Below are 7436 nucleotides of genomic sequence, written 5' to 3' on the forward strand. Positions count from 1 at the left end.
TTAAAATTCCTTAAAAGCCATTTATTTATATTTTTTAAACAGGGTCTATTTGAGGAACATAAAAACATGACAGAGTACATCATAGGTCACACTGCTCAATGAAAACGTGCATATTTTTGCAACCAAGAAACACTGCGGTATGTTCACTGGAGTATAATAGTTTTAAGTACATAAGCTGTATTCATTTAGAACTAGACCAAAAAAAAAAAAAAAAAACCCAAAAAGCGTAAACACACATCATTGTGATAGTTATATGTTCCCAGCTTTATAATTGCAGTAATCTGAAACACTGTGATGGACAACCTACAATGAAGCTTTTTAGTGAGCCCTTACTCCAAATGCATTTACCTAAAGAACTGAAATCTCGAGAAGTTCTATGTTTTCCACATGTAGCTGTATGAAAGTATCTGTTCACTGATTGAGGAAGGTGCAATGATTTTTTGAACCTGCACAATGCTTACACGCAAAGTCAATGTGTGGTAATGCATCTTCATGGGATCAAATGCATAAAAAAAATAAGAAGTCTCTAGAAGTTTTTGCACAGTTCATGATTCCAGTACTAGATATGATATGAAGATGAAATACAGAGCATGGTGAACTATAAAAAGTAATCTAATAATGAAAAATCACAGGGAAAAGCTAAAAAATGGGGAAGAAAATTCAATATAAAAAGAAGTATATTCCAGGAAATTAGACAAAGCTAGTCTACTTTCATTGGCCAGCTTATATGATCATTAACTGTATTTTGAGGTCATAAATCCTGATGAATCACTGCCTTTTTTCTTTTAAGGCCTGGCTGTGTCCTTGGAGAATATATTTGCATGCATTTTCTGCATGGTACTTTAAAAAATTCTCCCATATTTCTTAAGATTTTTTTAAAATTTATTTGAGAGGTAGAGTTAGAGCTAGTGAGAGGGAGAGACAGAGAAAAAGGTCTTCTGTCCGCTGGTTCACTCCCCAAATTGCCACAACGGCCAAAGCTGCGCCAATCCGAAGCCAGGAGCTGGGAGCTTCTTCCAGGTCTCCCACAAAGGTGCAGGAGCCCAAGGGCTTGGGCCATCTTCTACTGCTTTCCCAGGCCATAGCAGAGAGCTGGATGGGAAGAGGAGCAGCCAGGACTAGAACCGGTGCCCTGCCCATATGAGAAGCCGGCTCCTCAGGTGGAGGATTAACCTACTGCGTCACAGCGCTGGCCCCAATTCTCCCATATTTCGATATTCACCACCATGAGCATTCCCTATTTAGGGTTTCTATCTTCCACAACATGCTTCCACGTTGTTTCAGTATACAGAATGCATTCCACACTTACTCATATGTACATCGCAGCTTTGGCTAAAATACTGGTGATAGAACAATGACATCATTGTGTGTCTTTTCATACTATTGTGCATGTAATTATTTTTGAACCACTCGGTAAGTTCTCTGGCTTCTAGTCAAATGCAGCTTTAATCTTTTTTTTTTTATTTTTGTATTTTAGAATAATCAAAGATAACGTGACAAAGTTTTTCAATGACTTCTTTCTAAATAGACAGAATTAAAAAAATAGTATCATCTTATCCATGAGCCACCAACCAGATTGGATAACACTGACTTAAAATTTAAAGATAAGTTTCCTCAGAGGGTGTGCAGTACATCATAAAATAGCCTTTTTGTTGTTGGGATAGAAAGAGAGGGCAGGATGCTATGTTAAGTTGGACCTTGATAGATAGGAAAGACTGTTGTCCAATCTAGATAATCTGTGGACATTTTGATGTTTTAGAAAAACAAAGCACCATGCTGTTTTAATTCCTATAGCTTTTACTTTTTATTTGTTGAACTCCTATTCAGTGGTTCAATAAGCCTTTGACTATAATGTAATTAAAATATGCTATCTCAAAAATTAAAGAAATAAAAATAGAACAAAAACCAAAGCAACAATTTATGACAAATCTAAAAATCTTAATTTAGCATAATTAGGAAATTTTTGTGTGCCAAAAATTCTCTAAGTGAACCGTTTGGGCCTTTGAAAGTAAGAAATGGCATGCCGATTTCTGTTAGGTTTGTGCTGAATATCACATTTCACTCTGTGTTAATTGAATTGGGAGTGGCTATCTTATCAGAACACACAATGGAAAAGCATGTTAGGGTAAAATAAGGACTAAACTGCTTTCTGGAAAAAATATTTTAAAAATCAATACAGATTGAAAGAGGGCTTGGAGACCTCTGAATTCAAGGCAGGACCCCTGTGCTATAATTTCTGAAGTAAAGGCATTCCTCTGTTTATTTAGTTTTCTCCTCTGAGTTCAACCACTGCAGGATGTGTTGGGCCTAACTTTGTGCCATGGCATGAATGATGGGTGATTTCTCCCTCTTCTAGGACAGCCAGTTTCCCCTGGGATGTGTGTATTTTGTTTTGGTGGAAAAGTTTCTGTTGCTGATCCTGAAGACATTCCTGGAATGGCTCCTGCAGAGACACAGCTCTGCTGGGGACAGCACCAGTGAAAGCCTCCATCTGCTCTTCCATGGGCCTTTGGAATATGATTCTAGAAGACTTTCTGGATATGCATTCTAATGACTGCTTTTCCAGTCAGTGTTCCACCAAAGAAGACCCAAAAAGATATAAGAAAGTGTCCACGTGTCTTTTCCAGACAGATCAAATAGCAGATTTGGAATTGAAGCATAGGCCAAAATTCCAAAAGAGCCAGCCTTCTGCACTGACTTTTGAACTGCCACTTTAGCCTGGGAGCCAAAACCTTCCACAGTGTCTGCATGTTCCAGGATCTCTTTAAACCTCAAATCTCTGAGCTGCCCTGACCATGAAGAACGCAGGCCACTCTGATTCCCGCGTGGATACCCCATCTGATGTCCCACGTGCAGGCTGCAATCCTAACTTTAGAGATGATACGCCACAAAGAAGTGGCTCCTTCAATGCTATCTTCATCTGGACAAATAACCAGGACAAGGTGGTTCAGAGAAATGAGCTGAATTGCATTTAAGCAATGTAATAAGCAGCTAATGTAACTGAAGCTATATATGGACTCAGATAATCCAGAAAGGCTTGTAGTCCTGTCCCACCCTGCCCGCAGAGTGCCTGAGCCTATCCAGTAGTTGTTTCTACAAATGTTGCAGTGCTACTGATATAGCATAACATGTAGCTGTAAGTACAGCTAACAGCAGTGAAGCTCACCACAGCGTTTCAATGAAGCCATGAATATGAATTCCACACTTTCAAGATTATGAGAATTCCCGGAGAGAAATAATGCAAGATAATGAGTTGCTGTCTCCAAAGGACAATATTCTGTGATTTCCCTCCTCCCAATCCCCCTTTCATTTTCACTCATTGAAGAGGAGTCTAATCTCTATCATGCTGTTCCTTATTTATTGCTGCACATTTCTGGTCTATTTTTTTTTTTTTCATTCTAGACCATTTCATGGATGAGTAACTCTTGAGGAGTTGCCCTGTCTCTCTTCTTGGGATCCCAAGCCGATCTCATTGCTCTCTGGATCCTGGAAGCTGTCCTTGATTCCACTGGGCTTCCTCTAGCGTGCCTTCTAGCATCACTTCTGTTGGAATCCTGCAGAGACCACCTCCACAGCAGTCCGATGCAGCCTTCTTTTTTTTTTTAAGAGGGAGAGAAATAAAAAGATCTTCCACTCATTGCACAGATCTGTTTCGCTCCCTAGACCACTACAACAGCTGGGGCTAGACCAGGCTGGAGCCAGGAACCAGAAACTCCACCCTGATCTTCCACTTGATTGGCAGTGACTCAAGTACTTGAGCCATTTTCTGCTGTTTCCTAGGATAATTAGCCAACACCTAGATCAGAATTGGAGCAGTGAGGTGGCTTAACCTTCTGTGCCACAACACCTGCCCCCAGTGCAGCTTTTTACTTCATTAAAAGTTCCTGGAATTTCATCAGCTGGGAGGCAGGACAATGTAGACAAAAGATCCTTTTTTTTTAAACTGAAGTTTTTGTCTTTATCACAGGGCCAAGCACTTCTCCAGAATTCTGGTGTCTACACCTCTTACATTACCTTTTAGAAATGAGGATTGTGGTTTTCAGAATTCCAACATTCAAGGTGTTAATCATTGAGATTTTGATTTTTATGATTTTGACGTTTTGGGATTTCAGCATTTGAGATTGTGTCTTCCGGGGTTATGATCCATGCTGGCTGGCAGTGTGCCTCCTGGACCATACGGCAGGCAATAGTAAATGGTGACGCATGCATGCCCTCGCCCCCAGTGCTGCCACCCGGAAGCCATGCAGCATTTATCCTTAGGTGTAACTGGAACTATTCCAGATTGAGTAGACACCCACAAAAGCACACCTATAGACAAGATGCTGGTCCCCAGCACTCATGGTTGGATCGCATGGTCTGGTTAGAAATACAGCTGCCAGTATATAAGGGCTGTCACAGCTGCAGACCAGGAATACAGGTTAATAACGCATTCTGAAGTTGAGAGACTCCAAAGAGAACTTGGCTGCACTGTTACAGAGCTGACTATGGAAAGCAGAAGAGCCTTTCTAAGGAGACCAGATTGTGCATCTGAGAGATTCCTGTTTGCTAATTATAGATTCTGTGTATATAGGTTCAACTCCTGGCCTGGCTTCAAAGAACTTAAATCTAAGTAGATCCTGTCACTTTCGTAGTTATTTTAGGATATTATAATAAGGATACTTTATTTGATATGTATATATGTATGTATCACTACGGGAAAGTATTTACAAAAATAGTTAACTATCTATTAACTATCAAAATAAATTTCTATGGTTAAGTCTCTGGGTGTGGAGTGGTTAATGTCTATTGAGTTCTTTCTGCTAGACTTTTTGATGTGCACTTTAGTATTGTATTCTCACATCAAGCTTGTGATTTGTCATAGGAATTTAAGGCTCAGAGGCTGGTTACCAATTGCTTGCCATAACTGAGACCCTATGCATCCGTTTTATGTGTATTATTTAAATTATCCCCATTGCAACAATGTTGGGATGTGGGGCCTTTAGAGAGGTGTTTATATCACAGGTGTCCTGCATGCATGAATGGATTACTGTCCCTAGAAGGTGAACTTGCATGAATGGGTTCTTTCTTTATTGCCCATGTGCATTTTGCTACATGAGGGTTCATCAGGATCAAGAAGGTTCTCATCTGATACCAACCCCTTGATCATGGACTTCTCAGTCTCCAGACCTCTGTGGAAATCAATTTCTGCTTTAAAACAATATCCAGTCTCAGGCATTCTATAATAGCAGCACGAACAGACTATGACATCAGTCCCAGCATGTCTGATGGTCGGACGGATTCTGGCTTAAGTAGAGACAACCAGGCCATGCTTTTAACTGGATGGCATCCATGGTTCACACGTCAAAGGGCCTGGGCAAGACGTAAAGAGACATCCACAGTAGAGAAAGGGAAAGAATAGGGAGAAAACTGGAGGGGTGTAGAAAGTGTGGGTAGTGAAGAGAAAGAGAAGGGGGTGGTGGTATTCATGTGACTTCCCCCTTTACTCACTTAGGGTGCATCTGTTCTTGAAGCCGATACAGCAGAAGTACATTTTCATTCCCCTATTACTGGTAAGAGTAAGTCCACCTGTCGGTTCTTAAATACAAGGGAATCTTAAAAAGGAATTTTTTTTTTATTTTTTCAAAATGTGTTGTGAAAAGGGTGAGCAGATAGGGAGCTCCATAGCTTAACCAGCTATGATGGTCTCACGCTTCCCACTCAGTGCTGTTCAAAGCAGTTGATTTGTTCTGCCCTGGAATTCGTCCCATCATCCAGTTTCAATACCACAGCTGGCCTTCAATTCAAAGTGTTTCATCATCTACTTTACCAAAATGTCCTTCCAGTTTTGATATGTTCCCTTGGTTCCCACGTTAAAGTGCCCTGAGGTTAATTTTAATTTCATTGCAAAGAGACTTCTACTTCCAAATTTCATCTCAACCCCCATCACCACCACAATATTGAAAGCTTCGTGACTTTCAGTTTCACCATAAAATTGTGTCTGGAGTCTGTCCATTCTCCTTCACCTCGCTCTCACCATTCCAATTCCCAGGCAACTTTATTTCTCATTTCGAACCCTGCAATAGCACCCTAGCTCATTTCCTCACTTTCATTCTCAATTCTCCATAATACTTGCATAACATCAGTCGGTTTAAAATACAAAAGATAACAGAGAAAGAGGAATGAAAACAGAAGTCAGGTTTGGTCACTCCTCACTCAAAGCTCAGAATGAACTTCCCATTATTTAACTTCCATATTCCTTTATGTGGACCACACTTCACTAGACAGAACTTTTTGAGAAGAGGGGCTATAACTATTAGCATCGTGTATTTTGCCAACAGCACAATGCCTCGTGTGTGTGTGTGTGTGTGTGTGTGTGGTGGAGCCAGTGTCTTAGATGACAGAATGAAAGAATTGTTAAGATCTTATTATGATAGTGTCTAAAAATATTTGCATTAGGAACTCATTGAACAAGTTCTTCCTTTTCATGGAAAACATATCCCAAAGGTACCTTTGATATACATCTTGGATAATGTGATTATCTTGCCAAGGAAACAAGCTAGAATTGAGTAGCTAAAACCATCTTAACACTGAGATATCTATATGGAAACAGGAAATGTCTAACTGGCTATTTTCACTTATACAACTTATACAAGATCTTCCTACTTCAAGCATCAAAATTTTATCTAAAATATTAGTAGGATTAACAATTTTAGCACTAAGATTATACTTGAAGGCTATTCTTTTAGCAAGTGATTACATAAAACTAATAAGTAAGAAATCCCTATATGAACTAATACATCTGGCATGCAAAGCCTAAACCTAATGACAAATCTACTATCTCGTAGCAAAATAAAGTGTTCACGACAATGTTTTCTCTAGTAGTTTCCATTATTCTCACTAGATTATTAATGGGGATTTTATCCTGAATAAATTAATGGTATTTTCTTGTTCTTGGTTTCCTGTGATGCTTCTCCTGACCCTGACTTTTTTGTGTCTTACTCTAACCTATACTCCATGTTAAGCCAAACTAATCCATGTGGATGGTAATAGTCCTCAGAACTGATGCACTAATTGGAGATAATCCCTTGTCTGCACACTTCCTCCAAGGCCAGTCATTTGAAGCACAGGGTCTTAATTAAACTGGAGCTCCACTGACAGACCTCTGCTATTTCTGTCCGTGTTTGGCACCTCACACATCCAGGCAACAGCACCCCTCCAATTGCACTTGCCAGTTGTGGAATGCCTGCAAGCAATCTTGCTTTCCTTTTGAAAATTTGCACAGCAGGAGACAGTCTGCAGAAATCAATATGCATTTCTGATGTTACCTAGAAGGATCTCTTCAAAATGACCAAGAAGCCCATTATCCTACTTTATTTCCCCTGCTGCATGACCAGATTTGGACTGCACATCCTGTCCCTTCTCCTAGCAACACCATCAAGAGCTAAAAGGTGTGAGAT

The 7436-nt window shown here is 40.0% G+C and overlaps 1 pseudogene; it reads right to left on the reverse strand.

The window, feature by feature from the left end:
• Nucleotides 1-2259: 2259 nt before the first annotated feature.
• Nucleotides 2260-3310, reverse strand: LOC100359067 (vacuole membrane protein 1 pseudogene; annotated as a pseudogene).
• Between the last annotated feature and the right edge of the window lie 4126 nt (nucleotides 3311-7436).

This window comes from Oryctolagus cuniculus, chromosome 13 (assembly GCF_964237555.1).
Source record: "Oryctolagus cuniculus chromosome 13, mOryCun1.1, whole genome shotgun sequence".
Taxonomy (NCBI): Eukaryota; Metazoa; Chordata; class Mammalia; order Lagomorpha; family Leporidae; genus Oryctolagus; species Oryctolagus cuniculus.